We start from the raw sequence: 10,297 nt of genomic DNA on the forward strand, positions 1-10,297 counted from the left end.
CCTACATCCTTGCAAGAGGGGTGCCCAGTCAGTTTTACTTATGCTTACCCAGTCTCAAATCTATGGATGAGCCAATTGCAGTAAAATGCAAGAGTGTCGTTTCGTTACACAGTGAAATGCTATCAGAGCTGGAAATCATGCAGCTAATGCCTCACCTTTAGAAGAACAATTTTAGCAAGGATGAAAGAACAGTGCATAGTTTCACAAAGTCAGGTAAGAGCCAGAGAGAGAATCAACATTTATCTGCCACCCTGACTGTAAACTTGGTTTATTCTGGAAACAAGATTCAGCTCTATAAAGTTTAATTGTAAAATAAGCAGGAAATACAATATCCTGTGACCATTATGTATACAAACAGCCATGAAGGGTGAGATCCTAGCCCACTGAGATCTCTGTTTCCACAGGAAAGACTGGCAAGGAAGATCCTCAGTTTTACTGGGCTCAAAGCCAGAGGCCTTCAAACTCTACCTTGCAAATCACACTTACAGGCATCTTAAATCCCACTACATGCATCAGCGGTAACGTTACCATGCTCTTCATTGTTTCTAAAGAACATTATCCAGTGTATGATGTGTAAGTACATATTCTAAACCCAATAGAAGTTTGCTAATCCACATTTATCTGATCCATAGAAAACATGGTTGGCTTTTCCACATCTCTCAACACAGATTTAAGAGCAGAAAACTAAGCGGATGGGAGTGGAATCAATTATTATTAAATCTGCGTTATTTTTACAAAACTGGCTGCAGAATATATACTGGTACTTAAGGAAAGATCTTCACAAAAAATTAAAACTGAAGTGCAATTATCAAAATAAGTGACCAAAGCGTATTTTGTGATGCTATCTCTTTGCTTTTTTATTGTTGTGTTTGTTCACTTCACTTCTGTGCAGCAGGCCAACACAAAACCACCACTTAACTCCCATTTCAGCCCTGCTTTGGCTTTCTGCTGGCCCTCTGCACAGGGATGAATTTCATCCTTACTCACTGTCACAATGTTACAACACTCACCATCTCAGAGTGCCCCCTCACAGGAAGACTTGGGATTGCAGCTGTCTGTCCCTCAGTTTTACCACAACAATCTTGCTGCAGTGACTTGGCCCTCTGGCTAAGCCATAAAGAGAATTCCACCCCTTCCAGGGTATACAAGTCCAAAACAAACAAAACACAAAGTCTTTGACCCACCCTCCAACTGGTCCCAGCTCATCCTTCCAAAGGGGTCTGTATTCTCTCTGATTCACACACTCTTCTGCCCTCCCTCTGGGTTCAGCTTTCACCCTTCCCAGGCTCCTGTCTTTCTCTCCACTCAGCCCCTCCTGGGCTCCTATTGGTTGCTCCCTACTCTTTCCTGAGCAGCTACTCTCAGGCCTTCCTAGCTGGAGTCTTCCACAGGCCTATGTCTGCTTTGTGTTCTCCACTTCAGCCAGCACAGGTGTAGCAGGGCAGGGCTAATGGATCAGAGCTGACCAGCCCAAAGCCTTCTGGCCTTAAAGGGGCAGGCTGGCCTGTTACACATGGGTACAAGGTGAACTGCACTGTAGACCCTTTTTAGTTCCTCTCAACTGCACCCCTAAGATGACAGGCCTGGTGCCCTGCACCTCACTCTGGAAGGGACCACATGGTCCAGCCACTCTTAGGCTGGATCTCTGCACTGCAGCCCCCTGGCTCCCAGTCATGTTAATGGTATAGGACAAACCCCGGTTAGGCACCTCTACAAGCTTTCCTTTGGGTGCCTGTGACAGTACAAGTTCACAGTGACACAGACAGTGTTTTCAAAACAAAACATTCCCTAAAGGTACAGAGCATATAGAGCAAAGGGTAAAACAAAAAAGGGCTGATATGCCTGGGTCTGACTTAAACCTTACATTTTCCTTGACAGCTTTTGGAAGTACCACTCAACCCCACTAACTCCACCTCTGGCAGAGAGAAGCAGACTGCACTCTTGCCAGCTTTTCACTGCCACAACCTCGACAGCCTCTACTAACTCACACCAAAATCCCTTCTCTTTGAGATTTAGGATCCCCTTTGACCCCAGGCTTTAGCCTTATGAAGAGTAAATCATTCTAGCCTGCATGGAGCCAGACAGGTAGTTTCTTTCCACTGATGGCCCGAACATTATCTTTGTCATTGTTTCATTTCGTGTGCGTTTCCCCCTTTCCTCCTTTGATTCAATGCTTTCTGGCATTCAGGCAGATAACCTGACGGGCATATGATATTTGTAAAAAGTACTATATATAACTCCTTCATTCTTTACACTTACCTATTCATGGGATCGAGTCATTTGCAAGTGGTCTCCCAGTCATTATTGTGCATTAGCAAGTTTCTGTTGTAATTATGCACAATATTTGCAGAGTATTTTACAAACAGATGATGTCAAGAGCCAACTTGTGTTTCTGCTCCTAGAAACAACTTGTACAACACAAATAATGAATTTGACTGGGGAGGATTCCGCAGCCTGGCAGAGGAAATCAAACTGACCTCCACCAACTTCCTCCTTTTCCTGTACCAATTCCAGCATCCTGGCACCTATGTCCTTGAGCTCAGTAGTAACCAGAACAAAAAAATGGTTTGTTTTGGGGAATTCTATTTTTGCTTTTATGATGCTATTTTCAATGGAGTGTCTCAAGTTCCACACAATGGTTTGGTATCAGAGGAAACTTCAAAATGATAATGAGTCTCTTTGTATTTTATGTACATTTTGTTGAGTTGGTGCAAAGTGTGTTGGGGTGTGTGCACATGTAGGAGTACAGAGGCTTGTGAATGTGTGTGTTCATGAAGTACATTTGAGTGTAAAGAGGTGGGGGGAGGGGTCAGTGAAGATCTGACCCTCTGTTTAAAATACAAACCTACCATTTGCGTTCAGATGGATAAAGCCAAAGTTGCATATGTCTGACCTGCTCTTTCTACATGTATGTTCATTCCATGAAGTATATTAGAGTCATGCCGTATGGTGGACAGTGTTATGAAGACGGGCCGTTCTTCCCAACAACTCCCAGACATGTCATACAAGTGGGCATTGCAAGAATCCCAAACCTTCTTCTGAAACCTGACTGGCCAGCTATTATTGGATTAATAATAGGACTTCTCATTTTCGTTATTACCTGCCTGTTGCTGATTGTAAGTAAAAATTATATAATACCTCTTTCCACTGCACCACTTCCAGATTTTGGATTTAGGATTAAACTACATGTTGCATACACATTTTGAAATTCATCCCTGCGCAAAGGTCCCGCACAGCCCTATGCACCAATTACGCCCTAATGCGAGGTCTTAAGTAGTATTTAAGAGCTGCATAGAAGGGTGAATTTCACCCATGCTTCTTAGTTCAGTAGACCAAGACCTAGATGCTATGCTGACTGGCACTATCAATATAGCAGAGAGATAGATAAAAAGTGGATAATATTGAGAGTTCCTGGGGTTATAAATCATGCCTATGGTCCCATAAGATACAAGTGATTCAGCCACTACCCTAATGCTCATTCTCTGATACAAGGATTGTGTTAAATTTGGAACAATGATGTGATCCAGCCACTGGGTGGGTGGGGACAGGGAGAATTCTTTTACCAGTGGCTCCCTTTCTCCAGTTCATCATCCAGAGGCTGGCAGGAGTCGGTGGGTTTTTAGATGTTTCTTCGTGAATTGCATGACTGTTTCACAAATGAGAGACCCACACCTTAACCCTAGCTCACTACTGTTAAGGTTTGTCTTTAATGAATCAGGCTTTAAAGTGCCAGTGAACACAGAGCCAAATTCTGGGCTCCTTAGGGGAAAACTCCCAGTGACAGCAACAAATACAGGATCAGGACCACAATAAAAAAAAACAGTGATACAGTCTTTTAGATTGTAAGCTGTTCAGAGCAGGGATATTCCATATGCTCACAGTGCCTAACACAGTAGAGTCCTTGTCCTGATTGGGGCCTGTTGCTGCTACTAGTAAATAAATAAATAAATGATAATGATGGAAAAGTGGAGATGATTTATTAATTCATATGTCAGCAAGCTCAAACTGCTGATGACTGCAATTCCTGCCTCTTGACTCATGTGGTATCTATTAAGACTAATCATTTGTTGGGTTTAGAACAGATCATGTGAATGCTTTAGATTAGAATTTGTGGGCCAGATATTCAGCGGATGTAAACCAGTATAACTTCTTTGACTTCAATGGACCTATGCTGATTTACACCAACTAAGGATCTGGTCCTGCATGTGATGATGTATCCTGTTGGTTGAATGAACAACTATATAAAAATAGTAATATGTAATAGTGTAACCTGTTCACTTGGTTTCAATGTGTTTTGTAGCTTCTTTGTCAATACTTGGGTTGGTCCAAAGAAGGAACTACCTGCCCTCCATTTCGAAGGCTGCAGCTGAAATATAATCTTGACAAATATTCCTCCAAAGGATCCACAGTGATTTCAGTTAAAAAATGTCATCCCAGGCTAAAGAACAAAGGCAGCTTGGATGAAAACTGTGGCAACGCTGATGAGACAGAAGGTCAGATAATTTTTTTTAAAGTACATAATAAACAGTTATTCAGGCAAAGAGCTGAATCAAATTTATTTGACGTATTCATGACAGAATCCTATTTCTAATTATGTTCATTGGCTTGTGTATTCTGACTTGCCTCCTCCCCTCCTCTGAATTACTATAGATCACTGGAGATAGATTTTGTGGTCATTTAATTTTCTAGTCCAGATCCTCTTTAAAAAGTAATAATAAATACTTTCATTTCAGCTTTCTTCCTAGAAACAGGTGAAATCTGGGAGTCTGAAGAACAGATAAACCTGGATTCATTCAATACCAATGTCTTCTTTGAAATTCTGCGCATGCAGTCTCTGTCAGTCACAGCCAAACTGAGCCAATTTAAAGAAGAGGTAACTGATTTATTTGTTTTTTTATCATACTCACATGTGTATGTATGTACAGATGATCCTCACAACCATGTGCAGTATTATCTGTAGCATTACTGCTATATTAGGGTATGACTGTAAGGCATGTACGTCATTCCAAATTCTATCTTCTATACCATGAAACCGTTAATATGTTATAATAATCATTCATACAAGCTGTATTTATGAAGCATAGGCCAGTGTTTAGGGCATTTGCCTGGGAGTCAGGTAATCTCAGTTCTATTCCCAGTTGTGCTACTGAAGTAACATGTGATCTTGGACAAGTCACTTCACTTCTCTGCCTCAATTTCTATTGGAAAAATTGGGGTAATGGTGTCTTATCTTTCTTTGTAACAAGGGTTAAGAGCCAGAGATAAAATTTAGGAGAATTAAAACGGTACATTGATGTGAACAGACAGCTAATGCAGTTAGTGCAGCTAATGTAGCCTTAAAATCAAAATGAACCATATGCATTATGTTACTTCAGTTTTATACCAGTGTAACACAGTTGAAATCAGTGGAGTTAATATGATGATGATTCGGGCCAGTGATCTGCAGCATATGACAGCATGCAACTGTATGGATTAAGAACAGCAGGGGGAGCTAGAATTACAGTCTGTGTGTACAGTGTAGCATGAGAGAATTGTATAAGACAAATGTTTGCATGCTACTGTATCTGTAGATATATTTTAATGCACATAGTTCATTTTGATTTTAAGGCCACATTAGCTGCACTAAAGAGTGGGGAATACTACAATGTGTTTACTAAATAGTATGATATTTAGTAAAAAGATCTTGTGAGAAGAAAGGCACATAAGGAGGGTACACACTGAAAAACACTTGTTGCCCCAAATTACCTACATGCCTAAGACAGCCCCAAGAACTCCTTTGCTCTGACATCATTTCCTGAAGGGGGTCTTGCCAGGAATGGCATCGTAGTGTCAGCCACTCAGCATTTCTAATACTGCAACATCCATCTAAGGATGACCATTTCATGAAGATTACTTTCAGGAATTTTATCCGAAGTATGGTGAGGTCCTGACTATTATTATTTATTTGTGCTGAAGTAGCACGTAGAAGTCCCATTCATGCACCAGGACACCATTGTGCTAGGCGCTGTACAAACACAACAAAAAGACGATCCCTGCTGCAAACAGCTTACAGTCTCCCAAAATCAGGTAGCAAAATGATTGCCTTACAGTATAATTGTTATGGAGAGGGTTTTGTATTGGCAGCAAAGATTTCCAATCAAGGTGAAGTCACCTAGTATTGGTATATTTAAAGGAAAATCAGATGCCTGTATGGAATATAATCATTCAAAGATGTATTTCGTGCTAGAAATTCAGTGGCCTTTGAGCATTAAGAAGGGTCCAGAACAACAGCTACAACCCTCATTTGTTTATTTTTCATCTTGTTTCCTTCTCAGCTGAAAATCTTGTATCACAAACTTCTGACGGAAACAGCTTCACTCAGAGAGCTTTGGATAATGAGGCTGTGTATCCCAGAGAAGGCAAAATCTTATGACAGCATAATGATGGGGAACTATATGAGAGCAAAATATCAGGTAGAGCTCAGTTTTTCTTATATTTGTTTATACATAGACATAGAAACTGAAAACCTCAACTTGGCTACATGTATTTTCATAATATTAGACACAGTCATGTGGATTCTCTCATTTCTGTTGTTGTGTAATGGAATCATATTTTCATAAGCTACCAGGCAAATAATATTTCTGCAAAGTATGTGACTGATATACTAGATCATTTAAAAACTCTAACAATTCAGTGTTAATACAGAGACATATTTCTGAAGGTTACTCACTTTTCTGGTGTGTGCTTCTTTTTTTTTTTTACTTAGTGTCTGATGCTACTCTCTCCCCACCTGTGGAAGACCATATCTTCTCCCTTGCAATGACCAAGCTTTCAGTTTTGGAAATGTCATTCATGTGTGTATTATCTATGTATATTTTGTTGCAGCTTCTTCTTCCATCTTGTTCACAGATAGTGTGTTTGGCTGTATTGTTCTGAAAAACCTGTGAAGGAAATGTAACGATTTTGCAGTTTATAAATAGAAACACCCACACTCACACACACACAGACACATATATGTACAAACATATAGTTCAAAGCTATAGAAACAAAATGAACTTGATCCCTTAAGTTCTAGCTGGCAGATATGGACCAATGTTTTGAATCACTAGACCATTCAAGTGAGGACACCTCTAGGTAATTATTACGCAACCTACTGGAGCTATTGGCCTTTGAATGCCCAAGTGGGGGCAGGTGCCTTAAAATTTACCCTTTTTCCTCCAGTTATTACCTTTTTAGTAAAGTACAGAGCAGCTGCAGTCTCCGTTCATGTCTTGAAAAACAGCGGTGTCTGCATTTTACGTTACAATTAGGCAGAAGAGGAGATACTGCACAGAAAGCAGCTGGCTGCTGAATATGATGAGATTGTAAATAAACAACTTCACTTATTACACCATGATTTGAAATGCCAAGAAGAGCATTGTGTCATGTTCAATTCTGCCCTGAGAGAGGCAGTGAGATTGGTGGAGGTACTGACAGAGAAGATGGCTTGTGGAGGGAACAGAGCCATGTGGTCTAAACCAGACTACCAACGGTAAGTAACTTGCTTTAGAACTTTGCATTAAAGTGTTTTTGTTTTTAGACAGACAAAGCGGTTGTATAGTACTGAGTCAGTGGGCTGGTTTGTAACCAGCACCAGCATGGGTCTGGAGTACTGATACCACAAGGTTATTGAAATCATGTTAATGGAAAGCAGAGCTAGGAAAACTCAAGGAAAAGGAGATCTGGGGATATTCAGAAGAGCCCAGTTAGACCTTAAGGTCCAAAATTATTCTGATTCCTTTTCATGCTTCCTAATGAATTGTTCCCATTTGCCATGTCACCTCAGCTTCCAAAGAACTGTCCTCTCAGGCCAGCCATCCCAGAACACCAGGTAACAATGGTCTGAGTAGCCTGGTCCCTGTGTCAGAATCAGCATAGAAATATTAATAAAATGATTTTAAAAGCAGGAAGATAAAAAGCATATGTTTCCTCAGTCCTTAAAATCCCTTTTGTGATGGTGCTGATGTTCAGAGATGGATTATGTGCCTGCTCCAGGATTTTCCTGAAATGGATGCCAGTCTGCCTTGAAACAGTTTTACCTTATATTTAGATTACTGACATCCATCTTTATCTTGTGAGTTTCAGGTTATTAGCCCAGATAGATGCTGCAAGCAACAGAATGTCAAGTGCAGTAATAAAGGAGAGTCACAGACTCAAGGCATGGGGTGTGCTGGGAGATGGAACAGGAGCTCACCTCATGAACAAAGATAAAACCAGGCTCCTCACCAAAGAGGAGCTACTGGGTAACTACAAACTCTGGCAACTAGTTAGTGTATGTTCAAAGAGAGCTATTATCACTTTAACTGTGCAAATATACAGGTGGGCAGATGTAACCCACTGGTTCATTGCCCTCTTCTCATGGCTGGTCCATATAATAGGACAACAGCCTACCATTGCTGCTGGCTAATTCAGTTGCTCATGTAGCAAAAAAGAGGATTTGTTGTGTTGTTATGCAAGTATGACCATCTATGGAATTTCTTCAGATAAACATTTCTGATAACTGCCACATTACATTTTCATTTTTCTTCCTTAGGCTTTTGATAAACACACTGCTAGGTGTCTGTGTATAACTCTATGACCTTTGTTAGTGATTCGATGTCAGTGGAGACGGAAAGGAACTATTTTGTAGCTGAGCTGAGTTAATTTGTTCCTGTTTGAATGTTTGTTTGTTTGTTTGTTTTTAATGTTGCTGGGTGTGTTTTGCTGTCGTAAAATTAATTCAATATTATATGCCTAGAGATCTACTATAGGCATTTTTTGCTATTATTTAAATCTTCTTTAATAAAATTAAAACATAAAATCTACCTTGGACATTTCCATGTATGCTGCAGATTAGGGCAACGTGAATTTATGTGCAGAAATTTGAGATTATTAGTCACACTCATATGGTTGCAAAAGTCCCTTTAACCTCATGGGAGTCATGCATAGGTATTGAGGGGAGAAAAGAATAAGGATTGGAGACACTGTAACTCTCTTCCCATACAGAACATTTGCTAAAGTTGATAGAAAGATCTGTCTGTAAGCCTTTACTCTCCTTCCTTACTCTCTCTGACCTACATGTGATCTCTGATCACAGACAAACTATCACAAAGAAAAGGAGGACTTGTGGCACCTTAGAGACTAACAAATTTATTTGAGCATAAGCTTTCGTGAATCTCTAAGGTGCCACAAGTACTCCTTTTCTTTTTGCGAATACAGACTAACACGGCTGCTACTCTGAAACCTATTACAAAGAAATAGCCATAGATTTCTGATTGAACCTAAGATTGGAATCCCACTGTAGACATACAGATTTGGAATTTCAGAAACCTAGGGTTTAATGGAGGATCTGATGGTGTTTTTCATTTGCTTTTCTCATCTGTCACTTATTGCTCTCAGACTCAGATGGCTTTGTGAGGGCACCTGACACCATCTACATGGATCCTACAACTGGACTCTTAACTCCCAACCCAGACTGTGTCACGCTGTTGGTCGATCACTGCCCCATGCCTGTGTCTAGGGATCAGTTCCTGCACCCTGAAACTGGAAAAGTGCTCCCTGTGGCTGGTAATGTTGGATATGATCCAGTTAGCTCTAAACTGATCTCTGCTGTTGACTCTGCTTCAGGTAAGGGACACATGGGGATAATTAATATATCCTCTTACCTACATGAGGAATGCATCCGTGGTAGGGATTTTAGTAAAGCCTAATACACTTACATATATTTTTCTTATAACAAAAACCTTACATGCAGGTTGATCTGTGACCACCTCATTGCCTGCTTGGCACTAGAAGGAGATTTTGTTCGCCATGAATTGGGCCTTTCCATGGACAGGATTTACTGAGCATGCCAGGCTTATATAGAGCAAAATGTTTAAATATTTCCTGTTTCTGATTATTTTTTTCTCTCCTTTCTGTTCATTCAATTGTACAAAATATTATATGCTAAAGAACTCTCATGTTAAGTAAGTGGCAAAAGCAGGAATTAAGCTGGAAAAGTATGTCAACCACAAAAAGGGAATTCACTCTCTTCATTTAATTCTTCATATGAAGAAAGAGAAAGTTTGTAAAAATGATCATCCTTTGAAATCCCCAATATGCCTCTGTTCCCAGCTCTAATGCAGAGACTTGGTATTAGCGTGGGGATTAATTCTCTTATCCACTGAAGAGTAAAATGTGTTTGTAACAGTGTCAAATCTTTTCTGTTTCAATATTTAGGTGAGCTTTGTAAGTCCGAAGTACCCATATTCCCCTATGTTCCGTATCCTATCTCTCCAAGGACTGGCTTACCAGTGAAGAC

This window comes from Lepidochelys kempii, chromosome 22, assembly GCF_965140265.1.
Source record: "Lepidochelys kempii isolate rLepKem1 chromosome 22, rLepKem1.hap2, whole genome shotgun sequence".
In the NCBI taxonomy this organism is placed as follows: Eukaryota; Metazoa; Chordata; order Testudines; family Cheloniidae; genus Lepidochelys; species Lepidochelys kempii.